This window comes from Heliangelus exortis, chromosome Z (genome assembly GCF_036169615.1).
Source record: "Heliangelus exortis chromosome Z, bHelExo1.hap1, whole genome shotgun sequence".
NCBI classification, from domain to species: domain Eukaryota; kingdom Metazoa; phylum Chordata; class Aves; order Apodiformes; family Trochilidae; genus Heliangelus; species Heliangelus exortis.
The window spans coordinates 59,796,514-59,814,530 of record NC_092454.1 but is presented as its reverse complement, the minus strand read 5'-3'; the positions used below and the strand labels follow the sequence as shown (position 1 = coordinate 59,814,530).

At 45.6% G+C, this 18,017-nt stretch overlaps 1 long non-coding RNA gene across 1 annotated transcript in view; it reads right to left on the bottom strand.

Moving 5' to 3' along the window:
- Positions 1-301: 301 nt before the first annotated feature.
- Positions 302-18,017, bottom strand: part of LOC139789587 (uncharacterized) — a 37,167-nt gene continuing 19,451 nt past the window's right edge. The window contains exons 2-3 of the long non-coding RNA XR_011723202.1: positions 3,269-3,341; positions 302-591 (exon numbers count right to left, since the gene is read on the bottom strand). This is a non-coding gene — a long non-coding RNA (uncharacterized lncRNA). The remainder of the gene's footprint in view (positions 592-3,268; positions 3,342-18,017) is intronic.

Genomic DNA, 18,017 nt, shown 5'->3' with positions numbered 1-18,017 from the left:
TAGAGCTTCCAGCTGCAGGCTTTTCATGACCAACAGGAGCAGGACTGAGACAGCAGGGAGGGCTGGATGGCACCTGCCAAAACACAAGTCCAACCAAAGTGCTGCATTTGGACAGGTAATCTCAGAGCCAAGGCTCACTGCTGCTGCTGAGGGGTTCCAACACATCCTGCCGGGGCAAGATGCTGAGCAACCTCTTCAAACTCTGAGGTTATCAAAAAGTTCAACCATGGGCTGCTGGTGTAAATGTAAATCTTGTAAGTCACTATGTAAATCTTCCAGTGATAAAAACATCTTCATCCAGTGACAAAAACATCTTGATGTATCACCAGCAAGCACCTGCCCGAATGTTCCCTCTGCACATCCGGGTTCTTTTGACTCAAAATATGTGGCTGGTCAGGCTTTCCTAGTGGTGGGAGGAGGTAGGACAAATTTTCATCATACAGTCCAGCAAAACATTACTTCTTTATGGTGCCAGGTTCACCTCTGACATGACTTCTGTTCTTAGTGGCTTGGTGTCTCCTCCAGGTTCACAGATGTTGTTTCCCTCTCCCGCTGCATCCACGATCAGGTGTGTGTCAGCCACTGCTGCAGCTGTTGGAAGAAAAACAATTTCAGGTAAAAGGTCCTCTCTGATCACACCCGCTGAGACCCATACAGGCTCCAGGCAAAACCTATTTGTTGTGTTTAGAGTGGCATAAACAAGAAACACTGTCTGTGCTGGCAATCAGCTCTCTTGAGAAGGCAGACACTGAGAGTATTACAAAAGCAAGCCAGTAAGACAAAAGTTGCTATTTATAACATTGCTGTGAATCTGTCATTAAAGAAAAACCGTTTTTTTCCTGGGGATGGAAAGAAATCCTAGTGACAAGCCCAGTACTGCTCTTAACAGTCTCCTCAGGAGCAGAGAATCTCTCCAGGTCTCCTACCACAGGGGAAAGGATGCGCAGAGGGGATCCCAGCTGGTGGGATCCAGCTCTCAGCTCAACAAAATGCATAAAGAACCCCAAAGACAGGGAATTTTTGCTTCATGAACATAAGGCAGGCCCAAGCCCTGGACACCAGCCACCACAAAGAAAAGAGTGTCAGAGACAGACCTGGGACCAGGCCAGGCCCATGTATGGTTCCTGCCCAGGAACTACTGGGCAGGTGGGTGCTTCTGGTGTCCTCACATTCCTGTCTTGTGAGATCAGGACAGGGATCTGGTGAAGCAGGCTGACAAAATCAAAGGGAAGCTCTGTATCAAACACCAATGACAATGCTGGTGAGACATTTGCTGGTGAATGCTATCTGGATCTGGTTCTGGCACTGGAGGCTTAAGTGGCTTGTTACAGCCTTTGCTCGAAGGCAAAAGAATCCTTCATAATTTTCAAAGCTACACATCTCCAAATCTGGTGGCAGCTCTTCAGTGTTTATTCGGGAATTTCTTGTATTTTTGAGACAGAAGTCTGTCAGGGAAGAATCAGACCATGGATGACTTGGTTCCTAGTTCATCATTAATTTACTTATGTAGCCTTGAAATTCAGACTGCCACTTTTTGAAAAAAGATGTGCTCCATCTGAAGCAGGTGAGTTTGGTAAAGGTAGGGATGTAGGCAGTCAAAGCATTTCCATCCAGCTCCACATAGAGCAATGCTCCCTTGTTGCTCACAGGAGCACCATGGTGGCAGACCAGCAGGGCCAGCAGGACAGATGGGATTTCCAGACACACTTTGACCAGTAAGGGTGTGCTTTGGTGTCAAACTTAATTATTTCTTGAATATTATTTCTTTGATCCAAACTGATAAATAGGTTTAATTTAAAAGAGGGGAGTAAATGTTCCTGAAAGTGGAAACAACACATTTTGACATTTTCCAAACAAAATTCCTCTGCTTTCTTTTTTCACAAGGAGCTTTTGGTTTGAAACACACCTTGAGCTGTTAGGTTTTCTTTGGTTTGGTTTGGTTTTTTAATGCCTGAAAATGCCCTCAAACAAATTAAGAGGGAAGTTTCCCTCTGGTCCAGGTAAAGTGGAATGAACATTCTGTCTTGCCTGCTGCCACATATGGTCAGCAACCTGCCCTCCCTGGGTGTTCTCATGCTCTGAACAATCTCCTCTTCCCTGGGAGGACAGAGCTAGGAGAAGTGAGGTGATGGGCACACCACCTCTCAGGCAGAGTCTTGTAGAAATTGTTGTTTAAGAATGCTTTAATTTCTAATTTCTGTCACGTGTGGAGGCATGCAGTTTTTCTGGTCACCGTCCCATGGCTGTTGTAATGTTGTTGCACGTGGCCTGGTATGGTGGGTTTGGCTGCTATCAAGTCTTAAATAGGGCTGAATAGAGGACCCCCACTCCCATAGCTCCCTGCCACCCATTAAGTCTATGGCATGGCACCCTGTGTTTGCACAGGTACCACTCTTCTTCTGCCCCTATCAGCTGTAAACTTGACCAGAAACAGCATCTTCTAGATCTCTGGCTACTGTACTTTGGAGCTGAGAACAGTTGCCTGCTTGATCTATGTCAGGAACAGTCAGAACTACGATCTTTCCACAGAGGGCTATTTTTTATCAGTTGCTTGCTTTTTAATCCATGTGACAAGTACATCACAGATCTTCAAGGGATACTAATTAGGCACCTAAAATGAGATTAAGTGGAAGATGCTGGCAAAGCCATTTTACTGCTCTAATTACCATCCTCCTGCTTAAACTGTGTCTTTAGCTGGAGTTTGGGCAGGACTGATGAGAATTCAGGATCACTCATGGGTGTAAAATCAGCATGAGTCACATTTCCCTGGTTTCCTGCATGGCTGCTTCAGATTTCAGATGGAAGCCAAGCAGAAAGGGGAGGACGCTTAGCACTGCTTCCTCCAACCCGGGATTTCTTATGCAGTTCAGAAGTTTCAGCATTTTTGGGATGCCTCATGCGTCATTGGGGTTGTTGTGGGCCTTCACATGTGATCTGCTGGCTGCCTTTGCTGCAGTATGAAATCTACAGTTTCTGCAGTTTCTTTCCAAAGGGTGGGGAAGCTGTACCCCTTTGAGGAGGGTGCTGTGGGAATAATCCCAGCGAGCACTGGCTTGGCTATGTGAGTAAAATATGACAAATCATGATATAAGATACAATTTTATATCAAATACAATTTTCCTAACAGATCTACCCCACTGTGACAAAGATGTCAGGTGATATGATAGGGAGATGAGATGAAAAATGGGGTACTGAGACTTAATGATAGCTTCCAAGTTCTTTCATGCTGCAGCACAGTTCAGTTTAAAAGGAGATTGGGTCACAATACATGGATACAGTCACTGTGCTGCCATCCTAAGGGTCATGTGCACAGCAACAGGATACCATTTGGGAAGCCATTTCTGAAATCAATGGAGAGCAGCATGAGACTGGTTACAAACTCCACCTGGTCCTTGTTAGACCTGGATTTAATAGATAGATATAAAAATCTTCAAAATTTGCCCAGTGAAGTCTGGAACTGGAAAGAGGGGCCTTAACTGGAAATACTGAGATGTCTGACAGCCTTTTCCAGAGACTGAGAGTATGCGAGCGAGCAGAAGGGATGACTGCACATGCATGGGTGTGTGTGCATAAATTTTCCATTTACATAAGGACTGTTGGCAAAGGCTCTCTGGGCTTTAAAAGGAGAGAGACTCAAGCACTCAGATGATGTATGCTGGAGAGAACAGACAGGAGCTGGTGGGCAGGCCTCGAACACATGCAGTGTGTTTAGCTTGTCATCATCTTTTCTGGGGCATTCAGTTATGAGGGGAGAAAACTAGGGAAGCAGAAGGGAGCTTGTGCTTGTGATAACATGTAGAAGTGCAAGCCAGCTAGATGTACTGAAGTACTTCTAGGTGGGTGGCCACCCTTACATTTGCCTTAGGTGCAAAACCCCTAAATTAAAAATAAATAGATAAATTTGAAACCATCTATTCAATATTTGTAGCAGCAAGGATTACTGTGTGTGCCACTATGCTGGAGAGCTGAGGAAGAGAAACTGACAGCAAAGCTGCCATGACCAGCCAGAGCAGCAAGCAGGGATATGACAGCATCCTGCCTAAGGGGCCCAGGGATGCAGATATGGAGAGCCTGGTGTTTCTAAATTTTGGGAGAGGACTTGTCACTTGTTGTGTCCTGCCTTTCTGTTTTCTTCAGTTGTCCTCTCCTGGTACATGATGCCGTAAAGATTTCTGAGTTTAACTACCCTAAGCTTCTGAGTATAGAAGCCAGCATACATTAACAGTCCCAAAATATGACCCGCATTGGTGTCACTGCAGTGTCAAGTGCCAGTGCAGAGATGCCAGCTGCTGGGTGCTCCTCACATCAGGGATGGGGACACCAGCTCACTGGACTAAGGTCTGAGAGTCAGCTACCAGGGCAGGTTCTGCTCCAAGACAGAATGTGCTGAGCCTCGCCTGGGAGGTCTCCAGAGGTCCTGTTCTCCACCTCCAGTGCTATTGTATCTCCTTTGTCTGACACTCCCAAGAAGCCACAAAATTATCCCTGAACTACTTCCAGTTTCTACCTCATGGAGCTGAGATCAGAACATGTTTCAGCCTAGGAGAGGGGGAGGAACACACATTTAGATAGGCCTAGAAAATGCTCAGGGGGAAAGAGAGAGACCTAAAGAGAAACCTGAAGAGAAACTTGGGCAAGAGGGAGTTCCTCTCAAAAATGGCAAATCCTTTGTTAAAAGGTGGGAAACTTTGGAGGCGTAGGGTTTTCGTTGAAAATTAGTTTTTAGCAAATCTTGCACAATATTTCACAACTATTTGCTGTTGAAAGACAAATGTTTAACAACTAAGAAAAAAAAAGAAGAGATCTTCCACTGAAAAACATGAAACTCAAATGCAGGCTTCCACACCCATGGAGAGCTGCTTCCTGGTGGGCAGAGCTAGATGCAGCCAGGTACTGCCAGATGACATCCTGATGGAGCTGTGCTCCTCAGTGCACATTAACCACTCACACACTCTTCTGTGTGTGGGGATTTTTGCAGGAGCTGTTCCTACAGCTTGCTTGTGACTCACAGGCACAAAAGAGAGACATATCAAGAAACATGCTGCCACTGACAGTCTCATTTACCCTCAGACAATCTCTAAACCTCCAGAGCCTACCAATGCCATCCCAGCTATGCTTGAAGATCTCTCACTTCCACTTGTCTACCTGCCTTCATCCTTCCAGTGCTGTGTGGAGATGGCACCTCTGGCTGTCTGCTGGTAAAGCCTCATCCCTTCCACATCTGCTCCCTGAGGATCCTTGCAGGAAAGACAACTTCACAGTTCCATGTTGAGGAGGTAGGGCAAGCCTGGGCCCTCCACCAGCTCCTCTCACACCACAGAAGCCCAGAAGGACCTTGCCTCTGCTCTGAGGCAGTCTGTGGGCTCAAAACCATTTCACATAGTAGAGGAACACCACACATGCCCACCACAAGGTTTTGTATTCAGCCACTTAGCTTCAACAGCAGCTTCTACCTGTCCTCTCTGTAGTAAAATCATAGAATATGCCAAGTTGGAAGGGACCCATCAGGATCATCAAATCCAACCCCTGTCCCTGTGTAGGGCACTTCCAGGATCACACCGTGTGCCCAGGAGTGTCACCCAAGAGCTTCTTGAGCTCAGGCAGGATTGGTGCTGTGACCACTGCCCTAGGGATCCTGTTCCACTGCCCAACTGCCCTCTGGGTAAAAACCTTTTCCTGATATCTAACCTAAACCTCCTCTGATTCAGCTTCTTACCATTTCCTCCAGTCCTGTCTTTGGTCACAGGAGTGAAGAAACTGGTGCACATCCCATCTCTTCCCCTCATGAGGGAGCTGTAGACTCCCATGAGGTCACCCCTCAGCCTCCTTTTCTCCAACGTGAACAATCCAAGTGACCTCAGCCACTTCTCATGAGTCATCCCTTGCTGACCCTTCACCATCCTTGTGGCTCTCCTTTGGATGCTCCCCAATAGCTTAATGTCTTCTCTATACTGCAGTGCCCGAAACTGCACACAGTACTCAAGGTGAGGCTGTACCAGTGACAAGTAGAGTGGGACAATCCCCTCCCTTGACAGGCTGGTGATGCTGTGCTTGGTTCACCCCAGGACATGGTTGGCTCTCCTGGGTACCAGGGCACTCTGCTGGTTCATGTTCAGTTTGCCATCAACAGGACCCCCAGGTACCTCTCTGCCCCACTGCTCTCCAGCCACTCATTCCCCAGTCTGTACTTGCCACCAGGGTTGCCCCATCCCAGGTGCAGAATTCAGCACTTGTCTTTCGTGTAATAGGTGATTGCCCAGCTCTCTAATCTTTTGAGGTCTCTCTACAGGGCCTGCCTGCCCTCGAGGGAGTCAACCACTCCTCCCAATTCTGTGTCATGTGCAAACTTGCTCAGAATTCCTTCCAGTCCCACATCCAAGTAATTGATGAAGATGTTGAAGAGGACTGGGCCAAGGATGGAGCCCTACAGGACCCCATAGTGCCCAGCCACCAGCCTGATGTTACCCCATTCACTGTCACCCTTTGTGCTTGGCCTGTGAGCCAGTTTCTCACCCATCATATAGAGCTGTTGTCCAGCTGTTTGCTGGACATTTGTCCAGGAGGATACTGTGAGACACAGTATGAAAAGCCTTCCTGAAGTCCAGAAATACTACAATCACACTCCTCTTGCTGGTGCTTAGCTCTGAAGGGTTGCACTGTTCTCAGGTGCACAGTCTGCCTCGTATCTCAGAGAGCACTTCAGATCCTCTTTGCAGTCTCCACTTGGATAAACTGTTGAGTGGTTAAGTGTGGTTTCAAGCCTCCTTGTTACAGCTCTGCTAGGCAGGCATTTCACTGGCAGTATTGTGGGCATCATGCCGGTGAGGAGAGGGCCCTTGAGCTGCTTGCAGCAGTGGAGCACGCAAACCTCAAGGACCTCTCCTTTCCACTGTTCTTAACTACTTAACTTAAAAGGGCCTCAAGCACCCACAACTCACATGTGACATCTTAGAAAGCTGTGACAAACAGGTCTTTCTGAACCAGAAATACTATTAAGACTGTTTGGAGCTACTTTTCCAGGATGAACCGCAAAATGTAACCGAGTTAATGAATGGGAGGATTTAGCCGGTTTTGATGCTTCAGAGTAACTCCAATTTCTGCTGAAATCATTGGAACCCCTGTTGTCAGCTGAACTCCTGATCAGACCTCCAAATTCTGTGATTCTCCATGCTAAGATGCTATAGCAAATAATCTACTGATGCATTCTGGCATCTTGGCTACCAGACCACCAAAGGCTGCATGCCAAAACGTTCCAAAACCTTGCTGGTGCCTCTCACACATCCGAAAGCTGCCAGACACAACAGTGGAAAAACCCAAGAAAGATATTTTTGTGCAAAAACATACCCTTTCTCATTACTTTGGGATTTCTGGGCAGGTCACATTTTGTGTTGTTTGACTGTGCAAAGAAAGAAAGAAAAGAACTGGGCATCCAGTGATTAGATCTAATGTGGCAAACAGGAGTTTGGGGTGCTGGAATAAACTTAATAGGGAGGCAGAAATGCTCTGCAGCACGTTGCAGACATTTGAGAGGGGCAGATGCAGCAGGCTTCCTGGAGCTTCAGAGAAGCAGAATGAAGGACTGCATCCCACTGCAGAGGGACAGAGCTTTTCTGATTTCCCTGGGTTTCCTAACCTCTGTTCTTCTCTCTGTGCTTTTTGTTTTGTAGCTGCAGGAAAGACTTTTTTCTGAAGAGGAGGCTTTGAAAACTCAGAAGCATGGATCTTTCTAAACTTGCCAGTTAAATATTTACTGTCCTAAACAGAAAACGCTTCATTCATCAATTGTCTAAATGCCCCCACCTGGAAAAGAAGCACAGAGCCCCAGAGATCCTTCAGCAAACAAATTCCTCCTCATTACCGACTCCGTGGGCATGACTGCTCCCAAGAAACTTGAAAGTCGAGCTGCTCAGAAGTGCTGCCCATACATGTTTACCTTGGACTCCAGCTTCTCTCTTCAGACTAAATCAGGTACTTTTTGTCTGGTTTGCCTAAACAAGTACAGCTGAGGAACAAACGCTGGAGCGTTCCAGGGGGTTCAGCCACGCTGGTTCCGGCTCTGTGGGACTCCTGTGAACTGCAGCTTAACCAGCAACACCTGCAAGCTGAGATTCAGCACTTCACGCAGATATCAGAAAATTTGGCATAATGTTATTTGTGTGTGCTTCACCTTATTCTTTCACCCAGCTTCAGTCTTGTCCTTTTGCATGCAGCACAGCTGATATCTGCAAAAAGCTTCTTTTAACCTGAGGTGAGGCTGCTGTCTGCCTTCTCAGCTGCATCTCTCTGATGCCATCAGGTTAAGCTGGAAGTCACAAAAGTGCCTCTGAGGCGAAAACCATTTCCTCTGCAGCCTGGATTGGTCCAGTCAGAGAACCCTGGGGAGGAGTGAGACCACCTGGTGTTCTGCAGAGCTCTGGTCACCATCCCCCCCCCAGCACAACAAATAGGCTGAAAGATGCAGGGTTCAACAGAAGTAAATGGCTTTGCAGCGTCCTGTGTGGAGCACATGGCCAAAGTGGGGGTGAGTTTATTTAAACTACAATCTTAAGTGCAAGAGCTGAAATCAGCTCCTTAGGTTAAAACAGGTAATGAACCTGTAAGCAGTGAATGTGCTGTGAGAAGCTTAAAAGAACTTCATGAATAGGCAATAGTTTAATCGAAGTTTCAAAGCCTGACACCAAATGTTTTTCCCTCTTAGCAATTCAGTACATTTCAACCCTCCGATGCTAAGTGGTATTAACTACTTCAGAGCACCACAGAGAGAGCCCCCCCCTCGTGCTTCTGCTCAAATGGTAATGTGGATTCATACCCCCCATGTGATGGCTTTTCTGTTGTAATGGCTGGAGTAGCCCTTGGGGGAGGCCTGACCCACAGATTTTGCAGCATTGCTCAATAGTCATTGTCTGTAGGATACTGCAAGCAAATAGCCATTTGCCTAAGCCAGACAGATTTCTGTGTGGATGAGCAGTACTTGGAGGCAGAGCATTGTGATCTCCATAGTCTTACTATGGAGACTATGCTTACTAAAGTGGGATAGGTGGCACCATTTTGTCAGGAAATAAGAAAGAAATGCCAAACTAATAAAAGAGAGAACGTGCATAGCAGAAATGTAGTACACTTCACTTGCACACTTCTTCAGTATTGATGGGGAAGAGGCCAGGCTATCCACCAAAGGTGATGCCCAAGTCCTGGGTTGAAATTCTGCCTCTAACCTACCCACATCTGGAGGGCCATCACCAGCTGACCACGAGGTCCTGTCCTTCCCCTGCTCCTGCTGCTTAACATCTTGCACGGCAAACAGCATCTCATTCCCGTACTGGATCACGCACTTCCATCTTTCAGTCTCACATGGTAGAGGGCACAGGTTATAGCATGGACATGGAGAGCAATTCTGATCAGTAATGACAAAGCTGGAGCATAGGAGGTTCCATGTAAACATAAGGAAAAGCTTTTTCACTGTGAGGGTGACAGAACACTGGAACAGGCTGCGATGTGGTCTTGTTCTCTGGAGACATTCAAAAGCCACCCAGACATGTCCCTGTGTGACCTGCACTAGGTGGTCCTGCTCTGGCAGGGAGATTGGACTCAATGACATCTCAAGGTCCCTCCCAAACCCTAAGACTCTGTGGCTTCTGTGATTTCTGTGAAAGTGGTACAGCCATATGAACATCAAAATATCATCAGAAGAACATCTGCCTTCTCAGGGCAGCTGCAGTTCTTGTGTGTATGTCAGAGGTGAAGGCAAACATCACTTGCTGGCAGACTGGATACAGATCAGTGCATGGAGGTGGTAATGGGGCTGGAGCATCTGGTACACTGAGGAGAGGTGAAGGGACCCAGATTTCATTAGCCTGGAGATGTCTCAGGTAAGACCTAATTGCACCTTGCCACTGCCTCAGAGTGGTTACCAACCTCCTCTTAGAAGTGCACAAGGATGTCTTAAAACATCTTGCTTCATCCCTTGTCATAAGGGACAGAAAGGACACATTGCAGCAGGGGATGGACATTCTGGTTGTACACAAGGAAAAAAAAATCCTTCCCATGATAGTGGTACAGCCCTGGGACAGATCCAAGAGAGCTGGTGCAATCTCCACTGTTGGACATGTCCAAAACTTAGCTGGACCACGGCCCTGACCAAGCTGACCCTACTTAGAAGTCAGCTGAGCTTGGAGAGCAGAGTTGGAGCAATGACCCCCAGATGTTCTCCCCCACCTGAATGTTTCCATGATTCCATGCACAAAGTCTGCAGCTTTCATGTGTTAATCATGTCTTAAAAATTAATTTCTGAGTAATCCTGGGGATTATTTATGTGAGCCTAGGGCTTGAGTACCAAGTGTAGGACTTGCTCTTAATTGAAGAGCTGAACATAAGTCAGCAACCCAATGTGATCATTCAGCCTGCAACAGTATCTGGCATATGGGCACACAGGCTTTACATCCATTCCTTCTCAGATGTTGCTCTGTTAGAGCATCTTCTTCCACATAGTGTAGCTGTGTAGGAGAATGATTCACATAGGCAGTCATTTATCCATGTGTTCCTGGTGGGAAGAAAGGCCATCTGCCAAACCCAAACTACTGGTTTTTAGTGTCTTCAGGTCTATTTGCAGTGTGTGTTTCAATTTTGTTTCACTTCAGTCAGGTTAGAGAAGTGCTAGAAATGAAGTTTTACATCCTTGGCCTTCTGCTGATCTTTGTATTTTCAAGATGTGTGGAGGCATCCACAGGAATCCCTCATTCTCATTTACCAAGGACTCAGTGCTTTGTGATTTTTTTGGGAGTGTGTATTCTCAGCATCTCAGAAACCAGCTGATCTCTCTCAGCTTTTATAGACCATGAAAGTAATTTTAATTTTAAGCAGAGCTGGTTTCACTTGCTTTTAGTCATCCCCTCACACCTCTGTGTTCACAGGCACTGGGAGGTGTATACCCAAGCAATCTGGCCAGGGCCACTTGGGGTGACAGAGTGGATGAGGAACATTGGGTGTCAGGTTCTCCTCAAGCCTCCTGGGTCCCTCATGATTGGTGATGGTTAGTTGGATTTAGTGGTCTAGGTGGGTTTGTGTCCTCCCTAGGACCCAGGGGTTACTATGGGATGATAGTTCTGCCTCGGAACTCTGTTTACTTCAGCACAATTTCTCTTTGTTTTGGGTTTCTTGAGGTATCAGGAAGAGAAAAGGCACCAAGGCTCAGGGACCTTATTGCTGTTGTCAGAGCACACGGTCTCCTGTTGGTAAATCAACACCTAATCTCAGCACTGGCCTCCTGAGCATGCCATAAGGAGCTGCATCCAGACAAAGCAAATTCTCCAAGTCAAATATAGTGCTGCTACAAGAGTCATCTGAAATGCACTTAAAGGAGCTGAGAAAAATTTAGACTGGGAGGTATCTCTGGAGGTCCCAAGTCCATCCACTTGCTCCAAGCACAGATCACTACCAATTACTTCTAATGGTGGAGATCCCACCACTTGTCTCAGACCTGTCCTAGGGTGGCACTATGCTCGTGGGGAAGTTTTGCCTCTATTTTCTCAAAACTTCTCTTGGAATACATATCCCAAAATTTGGCTTAATTTGGATGTCTCCTGATGCATGTCAGGTAGTGGAGAAGAAGCCCTTCCTTCCACTGGTTACTGTAGACCACCCCGCCCCTAGTTAGCCACACAGGCCACAGGGCCCCAAGCTGAGATCTGTGTCCCTTGCTGTCTGTGAGGACAGCAGAACCACTCTCCAGTCAGTGGGTCTCATCTGGCAGTACCGCTGGCCTCGTCCCAGCCAGGGGCAGGACAGATTTCTTGCCCAGGCAGTGCTCCAGGAGGTTCTTGGCAGCCCATTTCTGCAGCCTGCTGAGGCCCCTATGAAGGGCTGTGATCTCTCCAGCTGCTGCCCCAATATGCATCCATGGCCAGTGTACTTCATCCTCCCTTCTAGGTTGTTGATAAAGATGTTAAAAAGTATTGGCCTGGTACTGATCCCTAAGAAAAGGCACTTGCAGCTGCCTGCCAGGGACACTTTGACTGATGGTCTGTTGTCCTTGAACCTTGTGGTCCAGACAGTTTCCAACCCACCTCACGGTTCCCCTGTGAAATCCATAATTTCATCAGGGTAGCAACAAAAATAATGCTTGAAAACTCTTAAATAATTGCTGCAGAAATATGTCCCTTCCTAAAACTTAATCATTTGCATACAAGAAACTTCTCTTTTTTCTCAGTTTGATGCTTTGGTGTTGGCCCAGCCTGGGAACCAGCATGCTGGTGTTGTGCCTGCTGTTCTGAATATCCTGTTACTCTAACAAAGAACACCCACTCATAGTTTCATACTGGCACCCACAAAAAGGTTTTGTCATACGTGAAAACTAGCATAGAAATCCATCTTTTGTAAACCCCTAGAGTTAGAAAGTTCATATATTATTGACTAGACAATACAACATATGGCACAAAGGAAATGGACTGGCAGTGCCTTGTAAACATAGTTTCACTAATTAGAAAAAAAGGAGCATTGATGCTTTTATTATCTTGGGACAAAAAATGAGCTACTGGGATGAGTTACACACAGCAAAGAAACCTGGCTTTATCAGTCGGTTGGGTGTGCTTTAATCTGATGTCCTGACAAAGCTATATGGTGAGTAATACCTACAGTATGCCTGCCAAAGCTCTGCAGCCAAGGCGCGACTCTGCCTGTCACTCCAAGAAGGTCCAGATGAATAGCAGGACGCTAATCCCCTGGGCACCGCATAGCCTGCAGCATCTGGCTGCTACAGCAGGGAGCAGATGATGCTTCCTTTCAGATGACTACAGGTGTGGAGCTCACACAGCAGCAGACAAACACGCTGCCTCTTTGCTTGTGGTTAGCAAAGTTGTGGTATGGAAACTAACATGCTCAGACTCCCAGGGCACTTGCAGTTCACTGCCCGCTGTTTCAGAGCACAAGCTGACTCATCTTTCTCAGGATGACCCCTTATTTCCTTGCATTTCAGAGTTCATTTTGGCGCGGTGAAGTATTGGGTGGGAAATTTAGGCAGTCTTTCTGTTCACATTTCTCAAAAAGCTTAGGTTTCAGTGCTTTGCTCTTTTATTGGGGGAAAAAATTATGCTGACAAACGCATGTGTTGCTCATGTAACCAGTGAACACCGCAAGTTACTAGATCTGAACCCTGAAATGCCAAGTGAGAAATATAAAAGTTGTGTCTTTACCTCACAGGAAATGCATCCAGAATTGTTTTTACAGCAAAATAAATGTTAAGAGGTTAGTTTAGTGCCCAGTTCTCTCTAGAGGTCACCATGAAGTTCATAGCCAAGCTTACAGGGCAGGGGACCCTCTTGATCAGCATTTCAGACAATCCTTCATAAAAGATACTGGGGAGACCCAACACTACCCTCTTCCTACGCAGGTCCTTCAACCAGGCTTATCCTTTCAATTTATCAGTTCTGCCACCTTAGTTTCCTCAGCTACCTGTTAGCCCTCTGTGAGCTACTTGAATAGCTGGGAATCTCTGCTAGAACAACAACACATTTAATCATACTTAGAATGACTCCACTGCAAACTGAACAACAAATATAAACTCTTGCCTGTGGGAACTTTCTGAGTTATGTCACTGTGGATACAGTATTGTGGCACCACTCTCACTGCTGAGAAAAGAAGAACACTTTAATTTTGAGTAAGTGTTCTCAGATGGATGAGACAAAACAATTGTCTCTGTCACAGCCTGCGTAAAATGGATTGCAAATCCACTGGATAGTGAGAGCTGCTGAGTTTTCCTGCAAGTGCTCTTGGAAAAAAAAAGGAATTTTAATGCAGAGTCAACTTTGGATGTCTGCTTTTTCCAGTGCCTGGAATGGATTTGTCTAGATCTAGATCATTTTCTTACTGTCAGGTACAGAACAGAAGAAAGAAGATGCATTTCTGGAGTGCTCAGGCACATATTTCAAATGGAGTCCTTTTTACAGCCAAATCAGTTAACTGTATATTCTGTCACAGTGCAAAACATTTCAGTGAAAAGGATGAGGCAGGAACATTGCACCTGCCAACGGGATGGGCTCCCCTGAATTGTTTTCCCCCCCAGCCAATCCCACACCTCAGATGTACAAAAGTTTTGTATCATGCTTTTGGGCTCACAGATTTGGTCTTTGCTGTTTCAGATCCCAGAGGTGTAAAGTGAAGGGCCAGCTGCAAGACCTTAAATAGCTTACTCCTACTAAACCTAAAGACCTCTCTGTTGAATACTTACTTAGTAGGCCTGAGACGGCAGGGTACAAAGGCTTTGCTGGTCAGAAGCCACATTTCAAACTCCACCCTGAAACCAGAAGCACGCTATGGTGTCATGTGCATGCAGAAAAATACACAGCTTAGCACAGAGCTGCCATATCCTGCCCTAACTTCAACTTTCAGGCTGTTTTAAGGTGGAGCTCATGTGGAGTGATTGTGATGGTGAATCTCCTGGTGATAACTGCACTGCTGATGAAAAGCAGTGTCAGCACCTGAAAACTGTGGCTGAGGTCTGCTGGCCAGTAGGAGAAGAAAGTCCCAGTGGACTCACTGCTATGCAGTCCTCCAGGAGCAATGAGAAACCCAGATCCTTCACCTGGAGAGTGCTGCAGCTGCAAATGCTGACACCTCTCAGCTACAAAGCACATCTGCTTTATCCTTATCCTCCAGGAACCATCCAACATCCCTTGTATCACAGCAGCCTGATTAAGCATCAACTTGCTTCTCCCTCCTAGGCCCCAAGCTGATCTCTGTGCAGAGAAGAGGAGTGAATTGAACTGAACTGAACTGAAGTGCCCTGCCTGTGTTTGGGAGCCATGGCAGGGTTTGGCACTGCTTGCAGACACTGTACACCATGAAGAGGGAGGAGGAGTGTTAAGGGGAGAGACGTGGTGGCAGCCCAGGGCTGCTCTAAAGTTAGTCTCTGTCCTAGCAATCTCCTCTTAACAGGTGTCAATCAGCTTCTCTGCCCAACAAGAGACATGACAAGTTTTTCAGTTTTTGGCCCCTTGCAGACTGGTCGGCTTTCAGGTCCTGCTGGTTTCGGCTGAGATGTGGGCTCTCCCACATGCCTGGTGATTATAAGGAAGGAAACCCATCCTGGCCATTCAAAAGCAGTATATATAAAAGCAGAGCTTGCTGGCCTTTGTGATCCTGTGTGTGTGAGCTGCTATCAGGGAAATGATTCATGCAAAAAGTGTCCAGACATCATAGAGGAGTCCAGATCCCAGCCATGTTCTGCACTTTGCATGAAATTATGAACATGAAGGACACCACATTCAACAGGTTTAATTTTGTACTGAAAATATTTATTCTGCTTATCTTTGGAAATATATCTAGCCCCCACCCCCTTCCGCATTTTGAAGGCTTGGGTTTCAACTTCACATGTATCAGAACAGAAAATAGCAGGACATGCCCTATCATGTCCTGGACACCCTAAGCCAAAAACAAGGGAGCTGCACCCTTTTCCCCTCATCCAGATTCTATCTTTTATATGCACTTAAAATGTGCACATAAAGCTTTATCACGCCCAAGCCATTTCCGGAGAAATGAGCAGTCACTTAAACTATTAGAATTTTGAAGGACTGTAATTCCAGGGCAATTTTACCACTCCCTCTGACAGTCTTTTGTATTTGTGATACTGTACATGTCTCATAAACAAACCAGCCCAGAACATATCAATCAAATTATTATCACAGGGAGGATTACTTAGGGAGGCACGTAAAATTTGCTCTGCACTCCTGCAGCAGGGAGCCCATCTTATTCTGTAATAAGATTAACACCAATGTAAAAAGTGTTAATATCCTTCTGGTGTACCTATAACTCACTCCTTCTTTTACATTAGAAATGCATAAAATAACAAATATTTACATTAGATGTATCTTTCTTTTAAAGCCACTGTGGAGTAACTAAGCCCATTCTTCATGTAAACTCTGATGTCTGTGCTGAAATGGTGTTTTCTCTTGAGTCTTCAGTCTTCATGCTCGTATGGTTTGTGAACCCAGAAGTTTTACTCCTCGATGTTTCTTCTGCCAGAGAAATGTTTTATTTTTGTGTATCCTGGACATCTTTTAAAATTTCTGGAAAGGCTGTTTTGGGTGCATAAACTGCGAGGATCTCAAGCACCAGGGGATTCAGTGCTTCTGAATTTTGCAACCACAGTGCAAAAGAACCAGGTGAGCAATGCCATTAACTAAATGGTTGTAATCAAACAGGTGGAATTTAGCTTTTGCCTGCCTATGTATCTCCTCAGGCATGAAGATGAGAGCACTTTCACAACAAAGAAATTAAACTGAGACAAAAAAAATCACAAACACATAGTGATTATTGACTAGGTACAGGCATGAGCTAAGCATTACCTTCCTCTCTGTCTTCAGGCAAAATTTAATACAAAACCCATAGTGAACATTTTCTTAGAATATGTCTACAATGTTGCTAGACACAAGTGTGATACCCCAGAAACAGAGGCATGTTCCTGGACTGAGGAATAATCTTCAGGTCCTGGAGAGCCCAGGAAGCCCTACTGAGGTCCATCTAATTATTATTAGAGTATTATCACCAGATTATACTGGCAGAAAGGCACAAGAAAAGCTATTTCTCAGCCCTGTATCAAACATCATCTTTGGGCTAAAGCCTTGGGGGTTTCTGATTGTCACCTGGGAAGCCAGATCCAAAAAGCAGCAAAATTTTCCCCAGTGTGCAGAATCCAACAAGAAGCATCAAAAATAGTTCATGAACCCCCTCTCCCTTTCACCTTTGCTTTTCTCAGCAAGAGATTTGGATCTGCAGATCAGACCCTTTCCTGCTAAACACCTGAGAACTTTGTGCATGGGGTCAATGTTTCTATTCCCTCCCCGAGGGGATTTCTGCATCTGGGGAGGAACATGGATGACCTGGATGGTTGTAGCCTGAGCCTGACTACTGGCAGGATCATTTGCAAATTACCTCTACTCACATGTCTCCTTCTGCACTGCCTCATCTCCCATGAGTTGAGTGACTCTCAGTGGGGCTCAGTTAATTTTAGGACCTAACTACTAAAATGTGCTGCAGCCCTGTGGCACCCAGGCAGCCCAGGGGGTTTGTTGACACAAGCTCTGTTTCATTTCTCAGGGTCTTACATGGCTCCACACTTTTCTTAAGAATCCTGCTTCCATAGACATGGGATTATATGACCATCTAAGTTTGCAACTAGAACAATAGCAGTAATGGTGGTAGGGAAAATAATGACATTTCAGCCCAAAGATTTTGGGAAAAAAGAATTTAACTTTCATTATTCATTAAAAATTCACTATTACAAGACAACACCTTGCCTTTCAGTTTGTTAATACTTCATAGAAGGTAGTGCTGGGCATAATGCCACAATCAGATATGGGTATGTATGCATTACATTACAAAGTAATGACACACATCTAATTTAGCTACAAGCAGTTATGTTATGTGTAAGTGGCCACTCTGCTGGGAAGATGCACAGATCTAAAGCTCACCTGAGATGTCTTTGCTGCCTGCACTGAAATTAACTCCATCAAACACTCAAGCACAACTTGACATGAGTGTCTTCTGGCATTTTAAAGTCACTCAGAGATACAAGGCCCTGTTGAAGCACAAAGAAGCAAAAGAATAAACTTGTTATATATATCCTTAATACACAAATTCTTCGAATTTCAGCCGTTCCTGAAATCTCTTTAATGAGACCAGATGAGTAATCTGCTATTCTGGCTATGAGAAGCCTGAACATAACCCAGAAGTAATTCATTTCCAAAAGGTGAAATAAAGCCTCTCCTAAGTGCTGCCTGCTTTGTGCAATACTGGAAAAAAACCTTGGATATAAGGAAATACACACCGACTTTAATACTGGAGAGCTCAGCAAGATCATTTCCAATCACCCCTGGGGAAATTGAGACTTATACACTGCTTTCCATTGTATAAGGATTTAGTCAACTAGCAAGTTACAGGAGCAGCTTCTGGTTTTGTAGGATTACTAGTATGAGTGAAATCTCTTTGGTGTTTCTGTTAGAAAACAAATACTTTTCTGCATTAAAATA